This window comes from Pristiophorus japonicus, chromosome 9 (assembly GCF_044704955.1).
Source record: "Pristiophorus japonicus isolate sPriJap1 chromosome 9, sPriJap1.hap1, whole genome shotgun sequence".
NCBI lineage: Eukaryota > Metazoa > Chordata > Chondrichthyes > Pristiophoridae > Pristiophorus > Pristiophorus japonicus.
In genome coordinates, this window is record NC_091985.1 from 112066844 (window position 1) to 112087347 (window position 20504).

The following is a 20504-nucleotide window of genomic DNA, read 5'->3' on the forward strand; positions in this document are numbered from 1 at the left end:
AGTGTAAGTAATATTTTAATTTATTCACTGGAATTGCAATTGTTAAATGTGACCATCTGTATGTCCCACCCAGCAGAAAGACACCCTCTCTAAAAAGTTATATTTTCATCTTTGCAGAAGAAAGTGGCACACAACAAAAGAGAAAGAACTCAAACAGGAGGAGGCCCGGCAAATCTGCACCCACTGACACACTTGGAAGACAGGGTCGCTGCTTTGATGGGTCCTGCCTGGAGAAAAGCAACCACCACTGCACAAGCTGGGCCCACACTCGAGGGAGAGGGTAAGTCCTGCAAATTCCACAGTCTGGCTTTCATAAAAGTCAAGTACTGCACGGGCTAGCCATGCTTCGGTTCATGGGGATGTCTCCGTCAGCTACACTTTGGTTGATGCAATGTGCTAACACTCATCATGGTCCTTCAAATGAGCCTGCTGCCTGCGCTGTGTGAGCCTACTCATGCCGCCCACCCTGCCCCCTCCTCTGCTGCTAACCATTTGTCTGTTCTGTTATATTTTGCAGAACTTGAGACCAACCCTGACGAGGCTGAAGCTGATGCAGATTATTCAGATGCGGACGAGCCTGAAGAGGAGAACATCTTCCAATCCCATCTTCCAGACTAAGAGCATGGGGGTGAGGGCGAGGGGTAGGGGAGGGGGAGGGTGAAGCCCCCACTCTTGTACTCACTCTGGAGGAGGTGGAGGTGCAGGTGCCGGCCATTGAGGTGCCAGGTCTTTTCCTGAGAGGACGAGTGTTGGAACATTCCATGGTTTTGCACAGTCCGAGGCTAGACGTTCCAGTGGGATGCAGCGAACCAAACCCAGGGACTCATTGTCCAAGGCTGCGCGTCCCAGTGGGGTGCAGCGAGCCACAACCAGGGTGAGGAGGGGAAGGAGAGCTCGACAGTGCTCTCCTGAGGTGCAGGATTTAACAGATGTGGTTCAGATGATGGCAATGAGTGGGGAGAGCATTGACCTTATGCGATCACTCCTGGACACCATCAGTGGGGTGGGTGATGAGGTAACGGGACTGTCGGGAGAAGTAACAACACTCTTGCGAGAGATAGGAATACTGTCTGGGCACATGAGGGAGGGAATGTTGCTGGTAGCTGATACACTGTCGTACACTGTCGGTGAACATGAGGGAGGGAATGTTGTAGATAGTTGAGACACTGTCAGGGCACATGAGGGAGGGAATGTCGGAGTTAGCTGCTGCAATAATGGAAGGTGCCTAGACCCTGCGGCCATTGACGGAATCAACTGCCACTCCAATCCCCAGACCATCTTTGAAGAGGCCCAAGCTGGGCCTTCCACGTAACCGCCTGCCTTGCCCCCATCAAGAAGTGCGCATTACTCAAGATGTTCGAAAGAATAAGCTTGGTACCAACCCAAGAAATGCTGCGCCACTGCCTGCGGGCCGGGGTGAAGCCACCAAGACCAAGCATATCAAGCGGTCTTAGAATAAGGTGGAGGAGAGATTTGTGCAGCCTTTCTTTGCTGCTGTTGTTGTTGTTGGTACTGTTGTAACTGTTCTCAAATTAAAAGTTTTTTGTAAGTGATCTTAAAGTTTTTAAGTGATCTTAAAGTTTGCAAGTGATCTTAACTGAAAACTTTAAAGTTTGATGGAAGAATATTTTTATTAAAGATAAGTTAAGTACAAACAAGTGTTAAACCTTTGAATAAAATATATTTGAAATTATAACTGAATCATTTCCATTATTTGTTCCATTATTAACACAACTTTTTGAACTAAAGAAGAATCATTTCCATTATTTGTTCCATTAACACAACACCACATTACGGAACAGGTCCAAACAGTAAACATGGTCCATGTGGAATAGTTGTCGCTGAGCCTTCAGGTAGCAAAGTGTTCACGGATGAGCTGCTGGCGCAAGGCTCAAGCAATTGTTAAAGAGGCACGACGGCCCGCCTCCTCCGCCGTCATGCTCCGGGTTCAGGTAGTTGCATGGCTTCCCCCTCCTCCTCCTCCTCCTCCTCCTCCTCATCATCATCATCTGTATGTTCCTCCTCATGATCAGCCACTCGCACCTCAGGTGGATCTTCTACCAGCTGCTGCTGCCTCATGATGGCTAAGTTATGCAGCATGCAGCACACAACAGCGAACTGACCGACCATCTCAGGGGAGTATTGCAAGTAGCCTCCGGAATGGTCCAGGCATCGGAGTCGCTGCTTCAAGATGCCAATGGTCCTCTCTATTATGTTGTGCATCGCAATGTGCGACATATTGTATTCCCAGTCAGCTTGCGTCCGGATTACGCGTAAGGGTGTCATGAGCCAGGTGGCGAGGCTGTACCATTTGTTCCCCAGCAGCCAACTCTGCCCTTCTGGCTGCTGTTGAAACATGGCTGATATAGCGCTCTCGAGTAGGATAAATGCATCATGGGTGCTGCCAGGTTATCTCGCATCAACTGACATGATGTGATGCAGGTCATCACAGACGAGCTGCACATTCATGGAGTGGAAGCCTTTTCTGTTCCTGTACATCTTGGAATCCTTCAAAGGTGCTTGCAAGGCGATGTGGGTACAATCAATGCAGTCCTGTACCTTTGGGAAGCCAGCAATCATGGAGAAGCCCACAGTCCTGTCATGGGGAACTTTATGTAGTCATTCCTCCGGGCATATAGTGCAGCAGTCACCTGCCGAATGCAGATATATGTTGCATGTTGAGAAATGGTCCAAACATCCCCAGTTGTGGCCTGCAATGATCCAGATGCATAAAATGAAAGTGTAGCTGTAACCTTTAATTCAACTGACAAAGCAGTCCTCCTGATGCTTCTCGGGTGTAGGTCTTCTTTTACTAACTCACAGACCTCAGTTATAACTTCTTTGCAGAAACACCGCCTTCTCACACAGCCTGCATCACTCCGATGCAGGTACGAACGCCTGTCTCGATATACCCGATGTGAGTAAGGCCTCATGCCCATCATCCTACGTGCTCCGAGGTTCCTCATGTGATGATGTCTAATCAGTTGTCTCCTCCACAGCACCATCATGCAGAAGGCTTGCACGAGGTCTGGCATTGTCAATATTGCCCCCATAATTTAATTGTAGCTTTGCAAGAAGCTCAAAACATCAGGACAAATTACTCAAACCTTCTTTCCCCTCTCTCTCCCCAAGGTGCACGGCCTGGTATGGACCACACCCTGGTCTGCACATGTGCAATAGGCTTGCTTAGAACAGGAAGCTAGGCATTCAATGAAGACAGTTGGAGCAACAAAGTCTCATGCAATTCTTCAATTTTAGATTTTTTTCAAAGTACCACTGACCGAACGTCTCCTCACTGGGCTCGAGGTTCGGCCGGCAGAATCGCTCCCTCACCTTACACAGGGGCTCGGCATCCACCAACAGCCCCCCCCCCTCCCTGCCCCCACACCACCCTCCCCACCCCCCCCCGCCCCTCCCCCGGGCTTCTTTTGAAGCTGCTGTATGTATAAGGGTTTTCATCCCTTCAGTTCCGCTTCCACCCCAACCCCCACCCCGGCTTCCTTTGAAGCCAAGCCCCGAGCTCCTGTGTCCGGGCGAGGGGGCGATTCTGCCGGCCGACCCTCGAGCCCAGTGAGGAGACCTTCGGTTGCTGGTGGTGTGGTACTTTGAAAAAAATCAAAAATGAAAGAATTCCATTCGACTTCCATTTTCTCCCTTTTGACTTTGAACAAATTGAGCTTCATGATGCATATTCTTTGTCTTCTTGACTTCCTCCAAAATTTCACATACAAACAATGGCGTCTTTCTGTGCCGATTTTTTAATGTGCGCTGGTTTATTTTACATGTCCAAAAGATTTTTTTGGGAGTGGTCACATATACCGTCCTAGGAAAATGTACATTAGCCAAACTTGCTTAAATGTGAAAAACTGACGCAGACATCAAGTTAAGCCCCCTATGACCCAAAAAAATACTAACCTAAAAAAATCGTAACTAACTGAGTTACGCTGATGCAGAAACTTTGGGGAAACTTGGATATTTTAATTTACGCCAAAAAAAGCAGTGCACTCCAAATAAACAGTGCAGATAACTGGGTTAAATTGAGCCCGAAGAGAGGTACCAGTGTAACCTATGAAGGAAGTTAGAATATATATAGGTTATCTTAAAATGTAAACCAGATATTAATGGTGTACCCATAAGATTGCAAATACACATCAGGAGAACTATATTATCATTCCATATATAGACAATGGCATTCTTACTTTACCAGCTTCTCATCTAACATAGGTGTTGAAATTTGGTTAGACCGTTTCGTTGTGTAAAATCATGGGGCACTAAAAATGCGGTAAGTGTTGGTAGTCTGGTATTTACAGAACTGCTTTTACAATTAATTTGCCCTGGTTGCATATTGCTTTAATTTATCTCCAACTGTTAGACTGTGAGGTGGAGTGTTATTATCCATGTTAGCTCTGTTGACTGAACTTGTTGGCAGTGGTCATGGAAACCTACATGAAACATACTCTGTGGCAGCTGTTAAATGTTATGGAGATTTTAAATTTCTCAATGGTCTTTCCTCAGAGAAAATGCAAAGAAACTTGGCAACCTTGAAAGATTATGAATAGTTTGGAAGGAACTCCACCGAGATTTAAAAATATTACCATGATAAATATAAGTGCGCAACAGCTGCCTCGATTAGCTCATCTGATCAGCTGAAGGAGATGAGATGTCAGTGAAACGCATTGGCAGTAAGATGGACAATCACACTCACTGAATAAAAGATTGCAATCTCCGGCTTTAAAGGTTCATAAAAGATATTTTGCATAATTGTATTTTCATTGCATCAACAGGCAAGAGAGAAAAAAGGATCAAATTTAGGAGGGAACAAAAGAATAAAGAAATAAAGCAGTTCTTGTCATGTATGTATGCTTGGAGTTACTAGCCACCAGGTGGCGCCATCGTCGGAGGTCATTGCGGCACAGGTATAAAAGGCAAGACATCATGTAATGTAATCACTTTGGGCCCTAATAAAGCAAAGCTAGGTTTGTACCTGTTTTAGTTTACAGTATTCAGTCTATCGAGTTATTACATGCGTAACATTTGACGACAAGGCAACTTAAGAACCTTCGCATGCAAAAATGAGCACAATTGGAATTCTGGAGAGATTCGTGGAGGGAGAGGACTGGGCAGATTTTGTAGCTCACCTGGACCAGTACTTCGTGGCCAACAAAATGGAGGAACCCACTGACGCAATTAGGTGCAGGGCGATCTTCCTCATGGTTTGCAGTCCGAAAATCTATGGACTCATAAGGAATCTTCTCTCCCCTGCAAGTCCAACGGACAAGGACTATGAGGAATTGTGTTCTCTGGTACGTGACCATCTCTAACCAGAAGAAGGCATCATCATCTAATGATATCGATTCTATACGCACGTTCATTCTGAAGACCAGGATGTGTTGGAATTCTTTGCCGACCTAAGACGTCTAGCTGGACCGTGTAAGTTCGAAAACGCATTGGGAGGCATGCTGCGGGACTTCTTTGTAATCAGCATCAACCACAAGGTGATAATGCGTAAGCTACTGGCAGCGGAGATGCTGGATTTGAGCAAGGCCATCACGATTGCCCAGGCATGCATGATCGATGGACAAAAATCGGAACTCGGCAAGTACTGTCAACAAGATTGTATCATCGTTTGGCAGAGCTGCATATGGCAGAGCCTACTCGACTGCATATGCGAAACCTGTGGCTGCCCAAAGTCCACTAACAGGAATGAATCCGATTTCACTGTGTTGGCATTGTGGGGGCAATCATCGGCCTGATCAGTGTCAGTTTAAACAGTACATTTGTAAAGGCTGTTCGAGACTGGGGCATCTCCAGCGCATGTGTCCGCAACTGAGGAAGCGTGCTGCGACACACTACGTGGAGGATGATGACCAATATAGCGCGGATCCAGATATGCAATCCGAGATACCAGAGGAGGAAGTGTATGGACTGTATTCATTCCTAACAAAGAGCCAACCGATAATGATTAATGTGAAACTTAACGGTGTGCTGGTACTGATGGAATTGAACACGGATGCGAGTCAATCAATAATGAGCCAGAGGACATTCGACAAGCTGTGGGATACTAAGGCTGTGAGGCCTAAGCTGAGTCCAGTCAATGCCAAGTTGCGTACGTACACTAAAGAACTCACAACGGTGATTGGCAGTGCAGTAGGCAAGGTGTCATATGATGGTGCGGCTCATGATTTACCGTTATGGATTGTTCCAGGTAATGGTCCAACGCTGTTCGGCAGGAATTGGCTAGAAAAAGTCAAATGGAATTGGAACGATATCAACGCATTGTTGTCGGAGGATGATACTCCATGTGCTCAAGTGTTGAGCAAGCTCCCCTCGCAATTTGAACCAGGCATTGTCAATTTCACGGGAGCCAAGGTGCAGATCTGCGTGGACTCGGATGCAAGACCAGTCCATCATAAAGCTTGGGTGGTTCCGTACATGATGAGGGAGAAGGTCGAAATCGAACTGGACAGACTCCAGCGTGAAGGGGTCACATCACCGGTCGAATTTAACGAACGGGCCAGCCCCATTATTCCAGGGTTGAAGAATGATGGCACTGTCAGGATTTGTGGAGACTACAAGGTTACGATCAACCGAGTTTCGAAACAGGATCAATACCCGTTACCGAAGGCTGATGACCTGTTTGCAACGCTAGCTAGGGGGAAGTTGTCCACTAAACTGGATCTGATGTCGGCCTACATGACACAGGAGCTGGTCGAGATGTCGAAGAAACTTACATGCATCAACACTCATAAAGGACTGTTTGTCTATAACAGGTGTCCTTTCAGAATTCGCTCGGCTGCAGCCATATTTCAGAGGAACATGGAGAGTCTAATGAAGTCCGTCCCTAGAACCGTCATGTTCCAAGATGACATCCTGGTCACAGGTCGTGACACCGCCGAACATCTGAACAACCTGGAAGAGGTTCTACATTGTCTGGACAAAGTGGGACTCAGACTGAAACATTCGAAGTGCATCTTCATGGCAGCGGAAGTCGAATTCCTGGGAAGGAAAATTGCTGCTGACGACATCAGGCCTACAGACTCAAAAACCATGGCCATAAAAAATGCACCCAAGCCTCAGAATGTGACGGAGCTGCGTTCGTTCCTTGGTCTACTCAACTACTTTGGTAATTTCCTATCTAGATTGAGCACTTCTTTAGAGCCACTGCACATGCTGCTAAGAAAAGGCGACAACTTGGTTTGGGGTGCATCTCAAGATAGAGCTACTAATCTGCTTTGCTCTAACAAGCTGCTGGTACATTATGATCCATGTAAGCGTCTAGTATTGGCCTGTGATGCTTCGTCATATGGAGTTGGTTGCATGCTCCAACAAGCTAATGAGTGGGGTAATCTACAACCTGTTGCGTATGCTTCTAAAAGTTTGTCAAAGGTGGAAAGAGCATACAGCATGGTAGAAAAAGAAGAATTAGCCTGTGTGTATGGGGTTAAAAAGATGCATCAGTACCTGTTTGGTACCTGCAAACAGATCACAAGCCACTCATTTCATTGTTTTCGGAAAACAAAGGTATCAATACCAATGCATCGTCCCGCATCCAGAGGTGGGCGCTGATATTATCTGCCTATGATCATGTCATTCGCCATAGACCTGGCACTGAGAATTGTGCCGATGCTCTGAACCGTCTGCTGTTGCCCACACCGGAGGTGGAGATGCCACAACCTGCAGACCTACTTAGTTATGGGTGCTTTTGAAAGTGAAGGAACCCCTGTCATGGCTCAACAAGTTGAGACCTGGACCTGCCAGGACCCGATATTATCAGTTGTGAAACGTTATGTCCTTGGTGCTGATTGATCTGCCATACCCAAGCAAATGGGTGCTGAGACCAAATCTTACAACCATCGCAAAGACGAACTATCCATTCAGTCAGATTGTTTACTGTGGGGTAATCGTGTTGTTATGCCTAAGAAAGGCAGAGACAAATTTATACATGATCTACATAGCACTCATCCCAGTATTGTCATGATGAAAGCCATTGCCAGGTCTCATATATGGTGGCCTGGAATTGACTCTGACCTGGAATCATGTGTGCATCAGTGCAACACTTGCATGCAGCTTAGTAAAGCACCAGCGGAATATTTTGAGGATGTTTCCAGGAGAGTGGACAAGGGAGAACCAGTTGATGTGGTGTATTTGGACTTTCAGAAGGCTTTCGACAAGTTCCCACACAAGAGATTAATGTGCAAAGTTAAAGCACATGGGATTGGGGGTAATGTGCTGACGTGGATTGAGAACTGGTTAGCAGACAGGAAGCAAAGAGTAGGAGTAAATGGGTACTTTTCAGAATGTCAGGCAGTGACTAGTGGGGTACCGCAAGGTTCTGTGCTGGGGCCCCAGCTGTTTACATTGTACATTAATGATTTAGACGAGGGGATTAAATGTAGTATCTCCAAAATTGCGGATGACACTAAGTTGGGTGGCAGTGTGAGCTGCGAGGAGGATGCTATGAGGCTGCAGAGTGACTTGGATAGGTTAGGTGAGTGGGCAAATGCATGACAGATGAAGTATAATGTGGATAAATGTGGATAAATGAGAGTGGTGAACCTGTGGAATTCTCTACCACAGAAAGTTGTTGAGGCCAATTCACTAAATATATTCAAAAATTAGTTAGATGTCGTCCTTACTACTAGGGGGATCAAGGGGTATGGCGAGAAAGCAGGAATGGGGTACTGAAGTTGCATGTTCAGCCATGAACTCATTGAATGGCGGTGCAGGCTCGAAGGGCCGAATGGCCTACTCCTGCACGTATTTTCTATGTTTCTATGTAATCGCCGCTGAGTCTGTGGTCATGGCCATCTAAACCATGATCCAGGATCCACATCGATTTTGCAGGTCCCTTTCTGGGAAAGATGTTTTTAGTTGTGGTGGATGCATATTCCAAGTGGATAGAGTGTATAATCATGTCATCCAGTACATCCACAGCTACCATTGAGAGCCCTCATGTCTGTTTGCCACTCATAGTCTGCACGACATCATTGAAAGCGACAACGGACCTTGCTTCACTAGTCTGGAATTTCAAGAATTCATGAAACTCAATGGTATCAAACATGTGAGGTCAGCACCATTCAAACCCGCATCTAATGGTCAAGCAGAGCGTGCTGTCCAAACCATCAAGCAAAGTATGAAACGTGTAACTCAAGGATCACTGCAGACTCGCTTGTCATGCATATTGCTTAGTTACAGGACAAGACCCCACACGCTTACAGGGGTCCCCCCTGCTGAACGATTGATGAAGAGAGGTCTCAAGACCAGGCTCTCTCTTGTTCACCCTGACTTGAATGATCATGTTGAATACAGACATCAAAGTCAGCAGTGGTATCATGATCGCGCTGCTGTGTCATGCAATATTTCTGTTAATGATCCTGTGTATGTACTAAATTATAGTCAAGGTCCCAAGTGGATCGCTGGTACTGTTACGGCCAAGGAGGGTAACACAGTGTTTATCATCAAGCTCAAGAATGGGCAAACATGCAGGAAACATGTTGATCAGATAAAGCTGCGGCACACGGATGAACCGGAACAGTCTGAGGAAGACACAATCAGTGACCAACCAACCTACCCTCAGTCATCAGAGGGCTCTGCTGTCATCAATGAATCTGGACTTTCAATCCCTGATGTATTATTCTTACACACTACTATAAATTCACACGAGGCACATTCTGCAGACAAGGTCACTATGTGACCTGAACCTTTATTCACAGGACCAAGAAGTGATGACCCTGCGTGGGACCTCCCTTTTATATACCTGGATGACCAGATGAGGAGTGTCTCCCACAAGTTCACCCTCTGTGGTCAAGGTGTGCATTTCTTAGGTGTGTACAGTATGCAGTGTTGTTATGAAGGTTACAGTTACATGAAGGTTACATACATGACATCACTCCCCCCGCCCCCAACGTCTTATGGGGTCAAAGATTAAGTCTTTCAGGTGGTCGACGATCTCTCGTGGAGCGCCACGGTTGGAGCTCTAGTTGTTGAGCCTTGGCATGCGTCTCTGTCACCTGTGGTGATTCTGGCTTGTCCGGGCTGGCCGCAGGGACTGTGCATGCTGCTGAATGTTCTTGTTGCTCGTTCACTGGCGGTGGTGTGGGCAACATCTCATGATCTTCCTCAGGTTCCTCAGTGTCCATGATGAACCTTTTTTTTACTTGGTCCAGATGCTTGCGGCATATCGGTCCATTGTTAAGTCTGACCACTATAACCCTATTCCCCTCTTTGCCAATTACAGTACCCTCAAGCCACTTGGGTCCCAAAGCGTGATTAAGAACAAATACAGAGTCATCGATTTCTATACATCTCCCCTTTGAGTTACGGTCATGGCACTCATTTTGGGACTGGCGCTTGCCCTCAACAATGTCTGACAGGATGAATGAGGGACAGCCGAGTTTTAAGTGTACGATTCATGAGTAGTTCCGCAGGCGGGACCCCCGTGAGCGAATGCGGTCGGGACCTATAGGTCAGCAGGAGACACGATAGGCGGCATTGAAGGGAGGGTCCTTGAATCCGGAGCATGCCTTGTTTTATGATTTGGACCGCATGTTCTGCCTGGCCATTGGAAGCCGGCTTGAACGGTGCCGTCCTGACATGTTTGATGCCATTACCTGACATGAACTTCCGGAATTCACAGTTAGTGAAGTACGGGCCGTTGTCGCTAACCAGGATGTCCGGCAAGCCGTGGGTCACAAAGACCGCACGCAGACTCTCCACAGTGGTGGATGTCGTGCACGAATTCAATATGATGCACTCGATCCATTTCGAGTACGCATCAACAACAATGAGGAACATTTTTCCCATGAACGGGCCCCGCGTAGTCTACGTGAATACGTGACCATGGCCTGGTGGGCCAGGGCCACAGGCTGAGTGGGGCCTCCCTGGGGGCATTACCCAGCTGGGCACACGTCGTGCATCTGTGAACACAGTGTTCCAGGTCTGAGTCAATTCCCGGCCACCATACATGTGACCGGGCAATGGCCTTCATTAGCACGATGCCTGGATGCTCACTGTGGAGTTCCCTGATGAATGCTTCCCTTCCCTTCTGGGGCATGACTACCCGGCTGCCCCACAGTAGGCAGTCAGCATGGATGGAGAACTCATCCATCCGTCTGTGAAACGGTCTGACCTGCTTGGGGCATGCTCCGTGTGCGGGTGCCCAATCCCCAGGGCACATTTCTTAATCAAGGATAGGAGTGGATCTCTGTTGGTCCAGATTTTGATCTGGCGGGCTGTGACGGCGGAGCCTCCACTGTCAAAGGTTTCAACGGCCATGACCATCTCAGCGCTTTGCTCCGCTGCCCCCTCAGTGGTGGCCAGTGGAAGCCTGCTGAGCGCGTCAGCGCAATTTTTGGTGCCTGGCCGGTGCCGTATGGTGTAGTCATACGCAGTCAACGTGAGAGCCCATCGCTGTATGCGAGCTGACGCATTGGCATTGACAGCCTTGCTGTCTGACAGCAGGGATGTTAACGGCTTGTGGTCCGTTTCTAACTCGAACCTCTGCCAAAAAGGTACTGCTGCATCTTTTTCACCCCGTAGACACATGCAAGTGCTTCCTTTTCAACCATCCCATATCCCCGTTCTGCTTGAGAGAGCGACCTGGAGGCATAAGCCACAGGTTGGAGTTGGCCCTCATCATTACTCTGCTGCAACACACACACAACCCCACAGGATGATGCATCACACGTCAGAACCAATTTCTTACAGGGGTTGTACAGAGTCAACAGCTTATTAGAACAAAGCAGGTTCAGCGCCCGATTGAAAGCCCGTTCCTGACAGTCCCCCTAAAACCAATCACAACTCTTACGCAGGAGCACGTGTAGTGGCTCCAACAATGTGCTTAAGTTTGGCAGAAAGTTCCCGAAATAGTTCAAGGGTCCCAGAAATGAACGCATCTCCGATGTGTTGCAGGGCCTGGGCGTTCGTCGAATCGCCTCCGTTTTGGATTCGGTAGGCCGAATCCCATCTGCAGCAACCCTCCTGCCCAAAAACTCGACCTCTGGGGCCAAAAACACACTCTTGGACTTCTTTAGTCACAGGCCTACCCGGTCCAGTCGGCGTAGCACCTCCTCCACGTTGTGGAGGTGTTCCTCGGTGTCACGACCGGTGACAAGGATGTCGTCCTGAAGTACGAGTGTTCCAGGGATGGATTTGAGCAGGCTTTCCATGTTACTTTGAAAGATAGCGGCCGCTGATCGAATGCCAAACGGACACCTGTTGTAGACAAACAGTCCCTTGTGCGTGGTGATGGTGGTCAGTAGCTTGGATTCTTCGGCCAGTTCCTGGGTCATGAAGGCTGAAGTGAGGTCCAACTTGGTGAACAGCTTGCTGCCTGCCAGCATGGCAAAAAGATCCTCCACTCTCGGAAGCGGGTATTGGTTTTGTCGTGACACTCGGTTGATAGTGGCCTTGTAGTCGCCACAGATCCTGACCGAGCCATCCGCTTTTAGGACAGGGACAATGGGGCTTGCCCAGTCACTGAATTCAATGGGCGAAATTATGCCCTCTCTTAGCAAACTGTCTTACTCACTCTCAATTTTCTCCCGCATTACATACGGCACAGCTCTGGCTTTGTGGTGCACTGGTCTGGCGTCCGGGGTGATGCGTATCACTAGTTTGGTACCTTTGAAAGTCCTGACACCAGGTTGAAGTAGTGACTCAAATTTCTGTAGGACCTGTGAGCATGAACTTCGCTCCACAGGTTAAATGGCGTGCACATCTCCCCATTTCCAGTTCATCTTGGCTAGCCAGCTCCTCCCCAAAAGCGTGGGACCATTTCCCGAGACAATCCAGAGTGGCAGCCGGTTCTCTGATCCATTATGTGTGACCACCAACATTGCACTGCCTAGCACTGGGATGATCTCTTTGGTGTACCTCCGTAATTGCGTGTCAATGCGTTCTAGTTTGGGTGTGCTAGCTCTGAGTGGCCATAGTTTCTCGAATTGTTGGACACTCATAAGTGACTGGCTGGCCCCTGTGTCCAGCTCCATGCATACTGGGATGTTGTTTAATCAGACTTTCATCATCATCGGTGGCGTTTTGGTATATAAGCTGTGGATGTTTGCCACATGAACCTGTTGAACTTCAGCATTCATTGCTTTGTCCCAAGCATCAACCTGCCTTGCAGACCCCTCTTCTGGTTCATCTGCCTCATAAATTAGCCTCGCTGCGGGCTTCCTGCACATTCTGGCTAAATGTCCACTGAAGTTACAATTTCTACAGATAAATTGTTTAAACCTACAGGTTTTTGCAGCATGTCTGCCCCCGCACCTCCAGCATGACTGAGATCGTTGTGAATAAAACGGCTGTTATCAGGCATTCCTCTCGGATTGTCTCTTTGATTATTCTTCAGCACTCTGTTAATCGGTGTCAATGGCCCCATCCCAGGACGCGTTGTCCACCGTGATGGCGTTATTGTCCATTCAACCTGCCATTGTCTCTGTTGAGGACCCACTCTAGAGTCTGTTGCTGCCTGTGTGGTGTCGAATTGCCCTTGCCTGCTTGCGGGGTTCTGAGTCGCGTTTACAATGTTAACTCCCTGATCCATCGCCATGTTGGAAGCAGAGTTGCCCGCGTATATTATCTTGGTTTCCTCCTCCCCCGCCATGAAGGTTTGAGCCAACAACGCCGCCGCTTCCAAGGTCAAGTAATTGGTCTCAATTAGCTTTCTGAAAATCCCGGCATGACCAATGCCCTCAATAAAGAAATCCCTTAACATCTCCCCCTTGCGGGCGTCTGTGAACTTACAGAGGCTGGCCAAGTGCCGAAGGTCCGCAATGAAGTCTGGTATGCTCTGTCCTTCCCGGCATCGCTGTGTATAGAATCGGTGTCGGGCCATGTGTATACTGCTCGTCGGTTTGAGGTGCTCACCGATCAGTTTGCTGAGCACTTCAAAGGTTTTGTCCGCCGGCTTCTCGGGTGCAAGCAGGTCTTTCATCAGCGCGTACGTCTTAGGTCCATAGCTGGTCAGTAGATGCGCCCTTCACTTGTCAGCCGCTGCATCTCCAAGCCAGTCCTTCGTGACAAAGCTCTGCTGAAGCCCCTCAACGAAATCGTCCCAGTCCTCACCAACACAGTACCGTTCCTCTGTGCCAAATGAGTCGTTGATTCCCGTTTCTCGTCGCCAAATGTTGTGTCCTTACACACTACTATAAATTCATACGAGGCACATTCTGCAGACAAGGTCACTCTGTGACCTGAACCTTTATTCACAGGACCAAGAAGTAATGACCCTGCGTGGGACCTCCCTTTATAAAGCTGGATGACCAGGTGAGGATTGTCTCCCACAAGTTCACCCCCTGTAGTCAAGATGTGCATTTCTTAGGTATGTACAGTATGCAGTGTTGTTATGAAGGTTACAGTTACATGAAGGCTACATACATGACACCTGACATGGTCATTGCCACTCCCATCAGATCGGCTACCCAGCCCCCAGTCATAACAGACACAGAACGCTCGCCCAAGGCCGGAGTTGAACTGAGACGATCAACTCGGTAGCAGAAAGCCCTGGACCATCTCAATTTGTAAAAAGACTGTTACTAATATCTTAAAGGGAGATATTGTCATGTATGTATGCTTGGGGTTACTAGCCAGCAGGTGGCGCCACTGTCGGAGGTCATTGGGCTGTACGCACGTATACGCGGCTCAGGTATAAAAGGCAAGCCATCATGTAATGTAATCACTTTGGGCCCTAATAAAGCAGAGCCAGGTTTGTAGTTTACAGTATTACATCGAGTTATTACATACATAACAGTTCTGAACAGGGTTGATGCTCTTAAAACAAAGTTCTGGACAATATATACCCATTAACCTGAAAAGGAGATAGAAACTGAAATAAGCAATGTTTTAACTGACATCTGTGTAAGCTCGAGGATTGGAAAGTGGCCAATAGATGTGCATTTTATTTGAAAACAAAGGACCAAAGACAGATTTACTGCAAAATTTAACATCAGTTTTGAGGAAAATCTTTCAAACAATTTTAAGGGATTTCGTGGGTGAATACTTAGAAAAGCAAACTTGTTAAAAGAGAAACTATATAGATTCAGGAAGGTGAGATCATACTTAGCTAATTTAGTTAACCGGGAGCATAGCAGTTATGTTACTGGAATAGTAATCCAGCGATGCGCAGTTATGAGTTCAAATCCCACCACAGCAGCTGGAGAATTTAAATTCAACTAATTAAATAAATATAGAACTAAAGCTGATATCAGTAATGGTGACCATGAAACTATGGGATTGTTGTAGAAACCCATCTGGTTCATTCATGTCCTTTCAGGTCGGAAATCTCCCGTCCTTACCTGGTTTGGCCTCGATGTGACTTCAGACCCACAGCAACTCTTAACTGCCCTTTGAAATGGCCTTAGCAAGCCACTCAGTTGTATCAAACCACTATGAAAAACAATAATACAAATAAAACTGGTAGACCACTTGGTACCAAATTAGGCACCGGATTTGGACATGAGAAGATACACCCAGCCCAGTCGATCCTGCAAAGTCCTCCTCACTAACATCTGGGGACTTGTGCAAAAATTGGGAGAGCTGTCCCACAGACTAGTCAAGCAACAGCCTGACATTGTCATACTCACAAAATCATACCTTTCAGCCAACGTCCCAATGTCTTCTTCACTCAGAGGGTGGTGAATCTTTGGAATTCTCTATCCCGGAGGGCTATGGAGGCTCAGTCTTTAAGTATATTCAAGACAGAGAGCCATAGATTTTTCGATATCAAGGGAACCAAGGCATATGGAAACACTGCAGGAAAGTGGAGTTGAGGTAGAAGATCAGCCATGATCTTAATAAATGGAGGAACAGGCTCGAGGGGCCGAATGGCCTTTTCCTGCTCTTATTTCTTATGTTCTTATGTTCGAATCCTCCATTGCCCTCCTTGGGTATGTCCAGTCCGACCAGCAGGACAGGACAGACCTACCAGAGGTGATGGCCCAGTGGTATACAGTCAGGAGGGAGTGACCCTGAGAGTCCTCAAAATTGACTTTGGACACCATGAAGTCTCGTGGCATCAGATCAAACATGGACAAAGAAACCTCCTGCTGATTATCACCTACTGCCCTAGCTCAGCTCATGAATCAGTACTCCTCCATGTTGAACACCACTAGGAAGAAGCACTGAGGGTAGCAAGGGCACATAATGTACTCTGGGTGGGGATTTCAATATCCATCGCCTAAAGTGGCTTGGTAGCACCACTACTGACCGAGCTGACAGAGTGCTAAAGTCAGAGCCTGTGGCAGGCAGTGAGAAAATCAAGACGAGGGAAAAACCTACTTGACCTCGTCCTCAACAATCTACCTGTCGCAGATGCAGCTTGCCATGAGTGACCACCGCACAGACTTTGTGGGGATGAAGTCTCATCTTCACATACACCCTCCATCGAATTGTGTGGCACTGCCACTGTACCAATTGGGATAGATTCAGGTCAGATCTGGCAGCTCAAAAGTGGGCATTCATGAAGCACAGTGGGCCATCAACAACAACAACAACAACTTTTATTTTTAGAGCACCTTTAACGTAGTAAAACGTCCCAAGTTGCTTCACAGGAGTGTTATAAGACAAAAATTTGATACCAAGCCACATAAGAAGAAATTATGGCAGATGACCAAAAGCTTGGTCAAAGAGATAGGAGGAAAGAGAGGCACAGAGGGGGAGAGGTTTAGGGCGGGAGTTCCAGAGCTTAGGACCCAGGCAGCTGAAGGCACGGTCACCGATGGTTAAGCAATTATAATCAGGGATGCTCAAGAGGGCAGAATTTGAGGAGCGCAAATATCTTGGAGGTTTGTGAGGCTGAAGGAGATTACAGAGATAGGGAGGGGCGAGAACATGCAGAGATTTGAAAACAAGGATCAGAATTTTGAAATCAAGGCATTGCTTAAGCGGGAGCCAATGTAGGTTAGTAAACACAGGGGTGATGGGTAAACAGGACTTAGCGCAAGTTATGACACAGGCTGACGAGTTTTGGATGACCTCAAGTTTACGTGGGGTAGAATGTGGGAGGCCAGCCAGGAATGCTTTGGAGTAGTCAAGTCCAGGGGTAACAAAGGCATGGATGAGGGTTTCAGTAGCAGATGAGCTGAGGCAGAAGCGGAGACGGGCAATGTTATGGAGGTGGAAATAGGCGGTTTTAGTTATGTCGCATATATGTGGTCGAAAGCTCATTTCAGGATCAAATATGACACAAAGAATGTGAACAGTCTGGTTTAGCCTCAGGCGGAAGCTAGGGAGAGGGATGGAGTCAATGGCTAGGGAACAGAGTTTATAGTGGGGACCAAAGACAATGGTTTCGGTCTTCCCAATATTTAATTGGAGAAAAATTCTGCTTATCCAGTACTGGATGTCGGACAAGCAGTCTGACAATTTCAAGACTGGAGGAGTCAAGAGAAGTGGTAGTGAGGTAGAGCTGGGTGTCATCATGTGAAAACAGGCACCGTATTTTCAGGTGATGTTGCCAAGGGGCAGCATATAGATGAGAAATAAGAGGGGGCCAAGGATATATCCTTGGGGGACACCAGAGATAACGATGCAGGAGTGGGAAGAGAAGCCATTGCAGGTGATTTTCTGGCTACGATTAGATAGATAAGAAAGGAGGATAGAATGGTCAACCATGTCAAAGTCTGCAAACAGAAGGCTAGGGGTGATGGGTGAACGAGATGTCATTTGTGACTTTGATGAGAGCGGTTTCGGTAATGTGGCAGGGGGAAACCGGATTGGAGGGATTCAAACAGGAAGTTCCGGGAAAGATGGGCACGGATTTGGGAGGCGACAACACGTTCAAAGACTTTGGAGAGGAAAGGGAGGTTGGAGATGGGGCGGTAGCTTGCAAACACAGTGGGGTCAAGAGTTGGATTTTTGAGGAGAGGGTGATGACGGCAGATTTGAAGGGGAGGGGGACAGTACCTGAGGAGAGAGAACCGTTAACAATGTCACCTAACATGAGCACTAGAAAAGGAAGTTGGGTGGTCCATCACAACTTGTAACCTCATGGCCCAGCATATTCCTCACTCTGCCATTACATCAAGCCAGAGGACTAATCCTGGTTCAATGAGGAGTGTAGAAGAGCAAGCCATGAGCAGCACCAGGCGTACCTAAAGATTGAGTGCCAACCTGGTGAAACTACAACACAGGACTATTTGCATGCTAACCAGCAAAAGCAGCATGCTATAAACAGGCCAAGCGATCCCACAATCAATGGATCAGATCAAAGCTCTGCAGTCCTGCCAAATCCAGTCGTGACTGGGGTTGGACATTTAAACAACCAATGGCGGAAGAGGTTCCGTGAACATTCCCATTCACAATGCTGGTGGCACCCAACATGTGAGTGCAAAAAACAAGGCTGAAGTGTTGCAACCATCTTCAGCCAGAAGTGCCGAGTGGATGGTCCACCTTGGTCTCCTCTTGAGCTCCCACCAGCACAGAAGCTAGTTTTCAGGCAATTCGATTCACTCAGTGTGATATCAAGTGAGCACACTGGATACAAGAAAGGCTATCGGCACAGACTACATCCCGGCTGTAGTGCTGAAGATTCCTGCTCCAGAACTAACCGCCCCTCTATCCAAGCAGTTCCAGTACAGCTACAACACTGGCATCTACCCAACAAAGTGGAAAATTGCCCAGGTATGCCCTGTCCACAAAAAGCAGGACAAATCCAATCCGGCCAATTACCTTCCCACCAACCTACTCTAAATCATCAGCAAAGTGATGGAAGGTGTTGTCGACAATGATATCAAGTGGCATTTACTCATCAATAAGCTGCTCACTGATGCCCACTTTGGGTTCTGCCAGGACCACTCGGCTCCAGACCTCATTGCAGCCTTGGTCCAATCATGGACAAAGGACCTGTGAGGTGAGAGTAACTGCCCTTGACATCAAGGCAGCGTTTGACCAAATGTGGCATAAAGGAGCCCCAGTAAAATTGAAGTCAGTGGGAATCAAGGGGAAACTCTCCACTGGCTGGAGTCATACCTAGTACAAAGGAAGATGGTTGTGATTGTTGGAGACCAATCATCTCAGCCCCAAGACATCACTGCAGGAGTTCCTCAGGACAGTGTCCTAGGCCCAAGCATCTTCAGCTGCTTCATCATTGTCCTTCCCTCCATCATAAGGTCAGAAGTCGGGATGTTCACTGGATATTCTGTGGTGAGTGATTGATCTTCTAACTCCCCAAAGCCTTGCACACAAACTACAATGGACAAGTCAGGAATGTGAGGGAATACTCTCCAGTTGCCTGGATGAGTGCAGCCCTAACAGTACCGTGCCTGCAGTGTGTACCACCTGCAAGATGCACTGCAGCAACTAGCCAAGGTTTTTTCGACAGCACCTCCCAAACCCGTGATCTCTACCACATAGAAGGACAAGGGCAGCAGGCGCATGGCAACACCATCACCTCCAAGTCACACACCATCCTGACTTGGAAGTTTATCACCATTCCTTCATTGTCGCTGGGTCAAACTCCCTCCCGATCAGCACTGTGGGAGTACCCTCACCACTCGGCCTTTTGGCTAAGATCATGCGTAACTGACCTGACAGGGGAGTAACCATGACCCCAAAGTGGTTCTCCCTGGATCAGGAAGGTGGTTCTCCTATGCTTTTTGGAAATAGGAGGTGGGTGGGGTGGTTTGACCCATCCACCTCCATGGCACGAACCTGGTATTGCAGTACTTCCAGGAACGGTGCAGTGGCTCTAGGCCTTTTGGCTAAGAGCATTGGCGCAGAGTGATCCTTGATGTGTGCAAGGTGACCTCTGGCGTTTGTGATTTGACAAAGAATTGGAAAGATTGGCTACGAAAAATTTTTTAAAAAACGGTTCAAGAAGTGGCCCACCACCACCATCTCAAGGGCAATTATGGATTGACAATTAATGCTGGCCTTGTCAGCAATACCTACATCCCAGGAATAAAAAAAAAATTGTACTCCCTCTGCCACATTCTTATCCAATCACTTAACCTGTCAATACCCCTTTGCAGCCTCTTTGCATCCTCCTCACAGCTTACTGTCCCACCTAGCTTTGTATCATCAGCAAACATGGATATATTACACTTGGTCCACTCATCTAAGTCATTGATATGGATTGTAAATAGCTGAGGCCCAAGCACTCCACTAGTTACACCATGCCAACCTGAAAATGACCCGTTTATTCCGACTCTCTGTTTTCTGTCCGTTAACTAATCCTCAATTCACGATAATATATTACCCCCAATTCCATGTCCTAATCCTGTGTAACAAGGAGATTTGATAGAGGTGTTTAAAATCATGAAGAGTTTAGATAAATGAAATAAAGAGAAAGGGGGAGAAATTCGGTTGTGCCTCTGTTACGGCATCAATCCAGGTGGAGCGGTACTGCAGTCCATGTGGTGAGGGTACTCCCATAGTGTTGATAGGGAGGCAGTTCCAGCATTTTGACCCAGTGCCGCTGAAGGAACGCCGATATACTTCCAAGTCAGGATGGTGTGTGACTTGGAGGGGAACCTGGAGTGGACCCGCCCAGAATTTCGTCAGTA

The 20504-nt window shown here is 47.6% G+C and overlaps 1 pseudogene; it reads left to right on the forward strand.

Annotated features, from left to right (window-relative positions):
* The first annotated feature begins 19485 nt into the window (after nt 1-19485).
* Nucleotides 19486-19687, forward strand: LOC139274346 (U2 spliceosomal RNA; annotated as a pseudogene).
* The last annotated feature ends 817 nt before the right edge of the window (nt 19688-20504 follow it).